This window comes from Bombina bombina, chromosome 4 (assembly GCF_027579735.1).
Source record: "Bombina bombina isolate aBomBom1 chromosome 4, aBomBom1.pri, whole genome shotgun sequence".
Classification (NCBI taxonomy): domain Eukaryota; kingdom Metazoa; phylum Chordata; class Amphibia; order Anura; family Bombinatoridae; genus Bombina; species Bombina bombina.
Window position 1 is genome coordinate 601,857,229 of NC_069502.1, and position 12,223 is coordinate 601,869,451.

A 12,223-nucleotide genomic window follows, 5' to 3' on the forward strand; every position below is an offset into this window, starting at 1 on the left:
ACATCCTCAGCCAACTTAAAAGGGCAGGTGTCAAATTATCCCTACAAAAAGCTCAATGGTGCCGCGCTCGTGTAAACTTCTTGGGACATGAAGTTACTTCTGAAGGGTTAAATCCTCAGAAGAAAAATGTGGAAGCTATAATAAATTCTAAAAACCCAACTAACTTAAAGGAATTGAGATCATTCCTTGGTATGACAAATTATTCTCGCAAATGTATTGATAATTATGCAGAGTTAGCTAAACCACTGCTACTACTTCTAAATAAGGATGTGAAATGGCACTGGAGTGAGACTCAAGAGACAGCCATCAGAGAACTGAAGAGAAAACTCACTCAAGCACCTTGCTTAGCGTACACTGAAGGTGGTAAACCTTTCTTCTTGGAGACAGGTTACACAGATATAAGCATGAGTGCTGTTTTATACCAAAAGCATGATATTTTAAGCAAAGTCATTGCTTATGCCCTCTTATCTACTGTATGGGCTCTACAAAATTTCCGCAGCTATATACAGGGCGAGAAAATTATTGTAGAAACGGCCCACTAGCCTTTGCTATATCTGCAAAGTGAGAGAATAAGAGATGGGAACCTGTCTAATAGCCGCATAACAGCTTGGACTCTTTCCTTACAAGGATGGCCTTTAGAAATTCGCTACAAGCAGAATTAAAAGAATCCAGTCACACAAGGACTTGCTGAGCTCCACAACTGTACTGCTAAGGATACTGGGGAAGAATTATCAGAAGATGATTTCCTGGAGGAACAATTGCTTTCCCCGTATAAGATATACAATGAGGACCATTGTCAAACATTACCTTGGGTATATATTGATGGTTGTTCTTACCATGCCACTATTGATAATGAGCACAGATTAGTCACTGGCATTGGTATAACTTGGGAAAATTAATTCCCAAATATATCTATAGGTTTCAACATTGGACCAAGATCCAGCCAAGTTCCAGAACTAGCTGCTGTTCTAAAAACCATTGAGATGGCTATTGAACACGATATTCATGAATTTGTGATCATTACTGACTCAAATTACGTGCGTGACAGTTTTGTTGAATACCTGCCAACTTGGAAAAGAAATGGCATGCAGAAAACTAACAACAAACCTGTCAAACATGGCAAGTTGTTCTGCGAGATTGATAATCTGGTGGTATCCAATGATTTAACCATACACTGGAAAAAGACCAAGGGTCATTCCATGGTTCTAGGTCCTGATAAGTAAGGCAATGATCTTGCGGATTCATTAGCCAAACAAAGAGCCATAACTGGAGAACTCCTTAATATCGACCACTTAATGGGTGCAATTCAGGTAGAAGCCATTACCAGAAACCAGGCTAAACAACAGAGTGAGCCTAACCTGTTACAATGGAGTCAGGATTATCCTATTGAGGACCTGATCACTAGTCAAAAAGAAGACCCCATTGTAGGCATTTTCTATAAACACATAGAAGATCTTGAAAGCAATCCCTTCTCAAAAGATGATTGTATTGGCAAGGAAGGTCTTAGAATCTTAATGAAGTCCAGGTCATAATTCAAGTTACAGAATGGTTTGTTAATTAGAACCTCCAAGACTCTGCATCCAGCAATGAGTGGTACCCACCAAGTTTAGAGGTCTAATGCTTCAACATGCCCATGATGCTCCCACATCTGGCCATTGTGGCGCCAAATTAACGTATGAAATATTGTGTGATTACGCCTTCTGGCCACACATGTTGAAAGATGTTCAAACTTACTGTAAAGGTTGTTTAATCTTTCCACAGTTCCAGCCCACTGCACCAACGCATAGAGTGCCATTGCAGAAAAGGGGGATGGTGATGCCATGGTCAGATATCCTAATTGATTTTATTTGTCCAGTAACTAGGTCATCAAGAGGTAACAAATACATTTTAACAGTGACATGCCTGTTCACTAAATGGGTAGAGTGCATCAGTGCAACTAACAATAGTGCTAAAACATGTACAGCTTTGCTCATCAACTACGTGTTTTCCAGATTTGGTTTGCCCCAAAGAATCGAATACGATTGGTGAACCCACTTCCCTAGCGAAGTGATGACCAAAATGTGGAAAATACTTGGGGTCAAAAGAAAGCTCCATATTGCATATAGAGCTGCCTCAAGTGGTGGTGTAGAGTGTTACAACCAATCCATTGTGAAAATTCTCAAAAAGTTTGTGAGTGAAACGGGTAAAGACTGGGATGTAAAACTACCTCTAGTCCTAATGGCATTAAGAGCAACTCCAAGTAGTGCTACTAAGATGTCACCTTTTGAACTGATGACTGGTAGAAGAATGGTTCTACCTCAGCATCTACTGTAACGTACATCAGACCAGAACTTAATAAACGCTGCTAATACGCATCAATATGTGGAGAACCTAAGAAAGCACTTGCAATATGCCTTTGCATTTGCTCATAGGAACTTAGAGAAATTCGCAACTGCCACTAAAACCTATTATGATCTCAAAATGTCCAAAAAGGAATATGAAATAAATGATAAAGTTTATCTTTATAACTTTGGAAGAGATCAGGTTAAGGAGAAGAAATTTATTCCATCATGGAAGGGTCCTTTTGTCGTTACTGACAAAATATCTCCAGTCGCCTATAAAATTAGGATACCCAAAAATTATACTTTTATGGATAAATGGGTCCATATTAATCAGTTACGAGAGTGCCATCCTAGATCCCAACTACAAGTCATAGAGGGAGAATGAAATGTCATATCCCCAAATACATTCGACATATTGTAGTTTAAAGATACCTAGCCAATGAGCATGAGGGCTCAAAAATAACATACTCTCTTCATAGAATATTCAGCAAAGTACAGTGCAATTCTGAACTAAAGAAGGTGTGCCAACATTAACACAATACCATATGCAATACAGTGAAAATTCAATATTAAAACAATATGTCAAAAATAAAAAAGAACAGTAAAAAAATTATTTGTGGCTCAATATAATTGGCAATATTTCATATCTTCATGAATATTCAGCAGACTGAGATTATCCACCCCAAAGGACGGGAAGCAGTTCTTGCTGGTGTCTTGTAATATATGTTTAGATTCCAATAAGTGTTCAAAAACGTGCACCTTCACTCACTAGGAAGTGGCTTTTATACAGCACAGGCAATGAATTGAATCTGAATCACTTTCATGATTCGATTCACCCAATTCACTGCAGAGAGTCGAGTCAGTGATTCGAATCAGTGACTCTCTAGTCAAGCTTATTCAGCAGTCAGTGAGAGGCTGAGAGCAGGCACTGCTACTAGGAATAGGAAGGGGAGTGTGTGGCTGCAGCTTTTAATGTGAGTGGGTGTCTTGTAGCACTAGCAGTTTAGTACCAGTGGATGTGTAAACCGCACTTGGGCTCCTGTCATCTTCCTGCAACCCTTGGGAGAACGTGATTCTGCTTTATCCTGTGCTTACGAGTCAGCTGAGCGGCTCCAAAGTCTCAGTCTGCTGAATATTGCACTGGATGTGTACCTTGGTTTGTGAGTATATTTGAGATATATATACTTGCCTTTTCTCTTTGGTCTTTATGGTATCACACTAGGTGCCTTTATTTTCCTCCTAATTTTTAGGATTTGGTTCTTATCTCTTCATAAAAGACTGTCTATGATGCATACGGTCAATACACCAAGTACCACTGACTTTAAGCCAATTCAAATACATGTGTCCTACATCTATTCAAAATTGGAAGGAGGATATATGTCAGGGTATCTGAATGTTATTAAATAATATACAGTATATATACATATATGTCATTTAATATATATATATGGCTGTCTACACCAAATGATTCATTATTTGTAAGGCATTAGATGCCTGGCTGATCACAATTCAATCCTCCCCCACTCAATAAGCAAAATTACAATGCTTCCAGGTGAGAACAAAAGGAAGACATTTGGTCTAGTTAAGTTCAGGCAGTCATTTCAAAGAAAGACAAATTACTTCAAAAAGATGGTCATCTATATGGTTGTATATTGCAAATCTTAGATCAGACATGAGATACTTCTCCTGATTAACAGCATTTAAGAGTTCAAAAGAGAGCATCTGTCTCATTGCCTAGATCACAGGAACCCCTGGGTTGGTAGAGACATGATGTTTAAGATTTTTAATTTGAGGGCTAATGAGATTCAAAGAACCAGTTTTTAGCAGAAGAAATGACTAAGCGTCACCTATGTGTTAAAGTGTCCCTGTTGTATTGAATCAACATCTGTACTGGCTAACAGAGACACATGTCTTGCATTTTAACTCTCAAAATAATTTTAAAATACTTGTATTTAAAATTCAAGTATAATTGATTCTCAGACTATGTGGATGTGTGTGTATATATATATGTATATATATATATATATATATATATATATATATATATATATATATATATATATATATATATATATATATACAGGAAGTGCAGAATTATTAGGCAAGTTGTATTTTTGAGGATTAATTTTATTATTGAACAACAACCATGTTCTTAATGAACCCAAAAAACTCATTAATATCAAAGCTGAATATTTTTAGAAGTAGTTTTTGTTTGTTTTTAGTTTGAGCTATTTTAGGGGGATATCTGTGTGTGCAGGTGACTATTACTGTGCATAATTATTAGGCAACTTAACAAAAAACAAATATATACCCATTTCAATTATTTATTTTTACCAGTGAAACCAATATAACATCTCAACATTCACAAATATACATTTCTGACATTCAAAAACAAAACAAAAACAAATCAGTGACCAATATAGCCACCTTTCTTTGCAAGGACACTCAAAAGCCTGCCATCCATGGATTCTGTCAGTGTTTTGATCTGTTCACCATCAACATTGTGTGCAGCAGCAACCACAGCCTCCCAGACACTGTTCAGAGAGGTGTACTGTTTTCCCTCCTTGTAAATCTCACATTTGATGATGGACCACAGGTTCTCAATGGGGTTCAGATCAGGTGAACAAGGAGGCCATGTCATTAGATTTTCTTCTTTTATACCCTTTCTTGCCAGCCACGCTGTGGAGTACTTGGACGCGTGTGATGGAGCATTGTCCTGCATGAAAATCATGTTTTTCTTGAAGGATGCAGACTTCGTCCTGTACCACTGCTTGAAGAAGGTGTCTTCCAGAAACTGGCAGTAGGACTGGGAGTTGAGCTTGACTCCATCCTCAACCCGAAAAGGCCCCACAAGCTCATCTTTGATGATACCAGCCCAAACCAGTACTCCACCTCCACCTTGCTGGCGTCTGAGTCAGACTGGAGCTCTCTGCCCTTTACCAATCCAGCCACGGGCCCATCCATCTGGCCCATCAAGACTCACTCTCATTTCATCAGTCCATAAAACCTTAGAAAAATCAGTCTTGAGATATTTCTTGGCCCAGTCTTGACGTTTCAGCTTGTGTGTCTTGTTCAGTGGTGGTCGTCTTTCAGCCTTTCTTACCTTGGCCATGTCTCTGAGTATTGCACACCTTGTGCTTTTGGGCACTCCAGTGATGTTGCAGCTCTGAAATATGGCCAAACTGGTGGCAAGTGGCATCTTGGCAGCTGCACGCTTGACTTTTCTCAGTTCATGGGCAGTTATTTTGCGCCTTGGTTTTTCCACACGCTTCTTGCGACCCTGTTGACTATTTTGAATGAAACGCTTGATTGTTCAATGATCACGCTTCAGAAGCTTTGCAATTTTAAGAGTGCTGCATCCCTCTGCAAGATATCTCACTATTTTTGACTTTTCTGAGCCTGTTAAGTCCTTCTTTTGACCCATTTTGCCAAAGGAAAGGAAGTTGCCTAATAATTATGCACACCTGATATAGGGTGTTGATGTCATTAGACCACACCCCTTCTCATTACAGAGATGCACATCACCTAATATGCTTAATTGGTAGTAGGCTTTCGAGCCTATACAGCTTGGAGTAAGACAACATGCATAAAGAGGATGATGTGGTCAAAATACTCATTTGCCTAATAATTCTGCACTCCCTGTATATATATATATATATATATATATATATATATATATATATATATATATATATATATATATATATATATATATCCTGAGAAGTGCATAACAGTAACATATTAGATAAGTGTATATGGAACTTAATGAATAATCTGTATGATAGATGTATAAATGTTGTTTCAAAATGGTAATTGTTGGGAATGTGAAAAATGCTTTGTTTGTATGAATATATTCCAGGATGTTTGAATGCTGTGATTATGGGGAGAGCAAATAATTGACAGTGTAATTGTTTATTAATATCATCACTGGAAACATACTTGTATTTGATATTGGAATAATCAGAAAAATGACATTATATCATCCCCTCTATAATTAAAATTGTAAATGATTAATACAAGGAAGTTAAGTAGTTTAAATAATCACTTCATAAGGATATATTGAACTGTGGCAATTTTTGATAATAAGACTGCATTTCTGGTTGTTTGCTGCCCCCTAGGAGATTGGAATGGTATGACAGCCAAACAAATTGATTGTTTAAAACATATGCAAATCCAAGTAACCAATCAAATGTTTTGTCTCGAAGGGCCAATCCATGCTCAGCTTTGTAAGGGCAAATTACAGACAAGCCTCCAAAGGGCCTATCATCCTAATTTCACAATGATTAGAATAAAAAGGGGGTGGGATTATATCACGTGATATAATCCCAAGCAAGAGAGAAAAAGGGTCTTACTCTGCTGCTAAATTTTGGACTGACAAACTGCTGCGATCCAGTCTATTATAAAGCAACCTCTTTCAATTTATGAGGCGAAATTAGATTTACTGGAGAAACTCTGGAAATTGAAACATTAATTCTGTGCAGGCTCGCCAGAAACAGCAGTTATGAAGCAGCAGTCACAAAGACCGCTGCTCAATAACCTGTCCGTCTGCTCGGAGCAGGCGGACAGACATCGCCAGAATTCAACCCGATCGAGTACGATCGGGTTGATTGACACCCCCTGCTGATGGCTGATTGGCCGCGAGTCTGCAGGGGGCGGCGTTGCACCAGCAGCTCTTGTGAGCTGCTGGTGCAATGCTGAATACGGAGAGCGTATTGCTCTCCGTATTCAGCGAGGTCTGGCGGACCTGATCTGCACTGTCGGATCAAGTCCATCAGACTTTGGTAAATAGGGGCCATAGAATGATGTTTAACCATCTACTTGTCTTTCATCAAATGTCTAGGTTTAGCTCAAAACAGATATGTAGCAGGTGATAGTTAAAATGTGCAGATATAGAATGATGTTTAACCATTTACTTGTCTTTCAGCAAATTTCTAGGTTTAGCTCAAAACAGATATGTAGCAAGTCATAGCTAAAATGTGCAGGTATATAATGATGTTTAACCATTTAATTGTCTTTCAGCAAATGTCTAGGTTTAGCTCAAAACAGATATGTAGCAGGTCATAGCTAAAATGTGCAGATATAGAATGATGTTTAACCATTTACTTGTCTTTTTCAGCAAATGTCTAGGTTTAGCTCAAAACAGATATGTAGCAGGTGATAGTTAAAATGTGCAGATATAGAATGATGTTTAACCATTTACTTGTCTTTCAGCAAATGTCTAGGTTTTGCTCAAAACAGATATGTAGCAAGTCATAGCTAAAATGTGCAGGTATAGAATGATTTTACAAAAAGGAAAACAATATACAGAGGTGCAAGATGGAAAAAAACACACAATATTCTGTACAAATGAAATAAGAACTGATACTCTCCTTTAGGTCAGACCGCAGCCTTCTTGCAGTCTCTCCCTTGTGACTGTGTATAGATAGATAGTAGTAGTAGATGGCGCTGGTCTATTGAATGATTTTCTCTAGTAAATGAAGAGAAAAAAGGCTTGATGCATATATTGAAGCCAATTAATATGGGTGCAGTATACTCACTCCATAAGATGAATCTTTACAGCTGAAAGGGAACTTAGCGTCAGATGGCAAGAGTCCACAGGTTCCTGGAATCAAATACTGAATTTTCAGGTTTATCCAAAAGTGGACTATAAATGAATAGAGACCCAAATGACAAAAGTATCCAGTGTATAATTGAAAAAAAGGAATTACTTACTCCATAAATAAGGAGATTCCAGATCATCACAGCAAAACAAGATCTTGACAATCTTTCAACAAAGGATAAAAGGTTTTATTTGCTCAACGTGTTTCAACGTAATTCACGTCTTTATCAAGAGCATACATTAAAACAAGTAAAACAGGTAAGTAAAACCAAGTATTGAGCTGGAATCTCCTTATTTATGGAGTAAGTTACTACATTTTTTCAATTATACACTGGATACTTTTGTCATTTGGGTCTCTATTCATTTATAGTCCACTTTTGGATAAACCTGAAAATTCAGTATTTGATTCCAGGAACCTGTGGACTCTTGCCATCTGATGCTACGTTCCCTTTCAGCTGTAAAGATTCATCTTATGGAGTGAGTATACTGTATCCATATTAATTGGCTTCAATATATACATCAAGCCTTTTTTCTCTTCACTTTCTAGAGAAAATCATTCAATAGACCAGCGCCATCTACTACTACTATCTATAGAATTATTTTAACCATTTAATTGTCTTTCAGCAAATGTCTAGGTTTAGCTCAAAACAGATATGTAGCAGGTCATAGCTAAAATGTGCAGATATACAGGCCCATTTATCAAGCTCCGTATGGAGCTTGAAGGGTCGTGTTTCTGGCGAGTCTTCAGACTCGCCAGAAACACAACTAATGAAGCAGCGGTCTAAAGACCGCTGCTTCATAACCATGTCCGTCTGCTCTGAGGTTGATTGACACCTCCCTGCTGGCGGCCAATTGGCCGCGAGTCAGCAGGGGGCGGCGTTGCACCAGCAGCTCTTGTGAGCTGCTGGTGCAATGTTAAATGCGGAGAGCGTATTGCTCTCCGCATTTAGCGAGGTCTTGCGGACCTGATCCGCAGTGTCGGATCAGGTCCGCAAGACCTTTGATAAATTGGGGCCATAGAATGATGTTTAATCATTTATTTTTTCAGCAAATGTCTAGGTTTAGCTCAAAACAGATATGTAGCAGGTGGTAGTTAAAATGTGGAGGTATAGAATGATGTTTAACCATTTAATTGTCTTTCAGCAAATGTCTAGGTTTAGCTCAAAATAGATATGTAGCAGGTGATAGTTAAAATGTGCAGATTAACGGCTAGATTTAGAGTTCAGCGGTAGCAGTGAAAACCAGCGTTAGAGGCTCCTAACGCTGGTTTTAGGCTACCGCCGGTATTTGGAGTCAGTGATTAAAGGGTCTAACGCTCACTTTTCAGCCGCGACTTTTCCATACCACAGATCCCCTTACGTCAATTGCGTATCCTATCTTTTCAATGGGATCTTCCTAACGCTGGCATTTAGAGTCGTTTATGAAGTGAGCGTTAGAGCTCTAACGACAAAACTCCAGCCGCAGGAAAATAGCAGGAGTTAAGAGCTTTCTGGGCTAACGCCGGTTCATAAAGCTCTTAACTACTGTACCCTAAAGTACACTAACACCCATAAACTACCTATGTACCCCTAAACCGAGGTCCCCCCACATCGCCGCCACTCGATTAAATTTTTTTAACCCCTAATCTGCCGACCGCCAACTACGTTATACTTATGTACCCCTAATCTGCTGCCCCTAACCCCGCCGACCCCTATATTATATTTAGTAACCCCTAACCTGCCCCCCACAATGTCGCAGCCAGCTACCTACAATAATAAACCCCTAATCTGCCGACCGCAAAGCGCCGCCACCTACGTTATCCTTATGTACCCCTAATCTGCTGCCCCTAACACCGCCGACCCCTATATTATATTTATTAACCCCTAATCTGCCCCCCTCAACGTCGCCGACACCTGCCTACACTTATTAACCCCTAATCTGCCGAGCGGACCTGAGCGCTACTATAATAAAGTTATTAACCCCTAATCCGCCTCACTAACCCTATCATAAATAGTATTAACCCCTAATCTGCCCTCCCTAACATCGCCGACACCTACCTTCAATTATTAACCCCTAATCTGACGACCGGAGCTCATCGCTACTATAATAAATGGATTAACCCCTAAAGCTAAGTCTAACCCTAACACTAACACCCCCCTAACTTAAATATAATTTAAATCTAACGAAATAAATTAACTCTTATTAAATAAATGATTCCTATTTAAAGTTAAATACTTACCTGTAAAATAAATCCTAATATAGCTACAATATAAATTATAATTATATTATAGCTATTTTAGGATTAATATTTATTTTACAGGCAACTTTGTAATTATTTTAACCAGGTACAATAGCTATTAAATAGTTAAGAACTATTTAATAGTTACCTAGTTAAAATAATAACAAATTTACCTGTAAAATAAATCCTAACCTAAGTTATAATTAAACCTAACACTACCCTATCAATAAATTAATTAAATAAACTACCTACAATTACCTACAATTAACCTAACACTACACTATCAATAAATAAATTAAATACAAATGCTACAAATAACTACAATTACATAAACTAACTAAAGTACAAAAAATAAAAAAGAACTAAGTTACAGAAAATAAAAAAATATTTACAAACATAAGAAAAATATTACAACAATTTTAAACTAATTACACCTACTCTAAGCCCCCTAATAAAATAACAAAGACCCCCAAAATAAAAAAATGCCCTACCCTATTCTAAATTAATACATTTAAAAGCTCTTTTACCTTACCAGCCCTGAACAGGGCCCTTTGCGGGGCATGCCCCAAGAAAATCAGCTCTTTTGCCTGTAAAAAAAACCATACAATACCCCCCCCCAACATTACAACCCACCACCCACATACCCCTAATCTAACCCAAACCCCCCTTAAATAAACCTAACACTAAGCCCCTGAAGATCTTCCTACCTTGTCTTCACCATCCAGGTATCACCGATCCGTCCTGGCATCCGGTGCTGAAGAGGTCCAGAAGAGGCTCCAAAGTCTTCCTCCTATCCGGCAAGAAGAGGACATCCGGACCGGCAAACATCTTCTCCAAGCGGCATCTTCGATCTTCTTCCATCCGGTGCGGAGCGGGTCCATCTTGAAGCAGCCGACGCGGATCCATCCTCTTCTTCCGGCGTCTCCCGACGAATGACGGTTCCTTTAAGGGACGTCATCCAAGATGGCGTCCCTCGAATTCCGATTGGCTGATAGAATCCTATCAGCCAATCGGAATTAAGGTAGGAATATTCTGATTGGCTGATGGAATCAGCCAATCAGAATCAAGTTCAATCCTATTGGCTGATCCAATCAGCCAATCAGATTGAGCTCGCATTCTATTGGCTGTTCCGATCAGCCAATAGAATGCGAGCTCAATCTGATTGGCTGATTGGATCAGCCAATCGGATTGAACTTGATTCTGATTGGCTGATTCCATCAGCCAATCAGAATATTCCTACCTTAATTCCGATTGGCTGATAGAATCCTATCAGCCAATCGGAATTCGAGGGACGCCATCTTGGATGACGTCATTTAAAGGAACCGTCATTCGTCGTTCAGTCGTCGGCCAGGATGGATGTTCCGCGGTGGAGGTCTTCAGGATGCTGCCGCTTCGCTCCGGATGGATGCCGCTTGGATGAAGACTTCAATCGGATGGAAGAACTCTTCTGCCCCGCTTGGATGAAGACTTCAGCTGGATCATGGACCTCTTCAGCCCCCCGCTTGGGCTTGGATCAGGACATCAGAGGAGCTCTTCTGGACTGATCGGTGAACCTGGTATGGTGAAGACAAGGTAGGAAGATCTTCAGGGGCTTAGTGTTAGGTTTATTTAAGGGGGGTTTGGGTTAGATTAGGGGTATGTGGGTGGTGGGTTGTAATGTTGGGGGGGGTATTGTATGTTTTTTTTTACAGGCAAAAGAGCTGATTTTCTTGGGGCATGCCCCGCAAAGGGCCCTGTTCAGGGCTGGTAAGGTAAAAGAGCTTTTAAATGTATTAATTTAGAATAGGGTAGGGCATTTTTTTATTTTGGGGGTCTTTGTTATTTTATTAGGGGGCTTAGAGTAGGTGTAATTAGTTTAAAATTGTTGTAATATTTTTCTTATGTTTGTAAATATTTTTTTATTTTTTGTAACTTAGTTCTTTTTTATTTTTTGTACTTTAGTTAGTTTATGTAATTGTAGTTATTTGTAGGAATTGTATTTAATTTATTTATTGATAGTGTAGTGTTAGGTTTTATTGTAGGTAATTGTAGGTATTTTATTTAATTAATTTATTGATAGGGTAGTGTTAGGTTTAATTATAACTT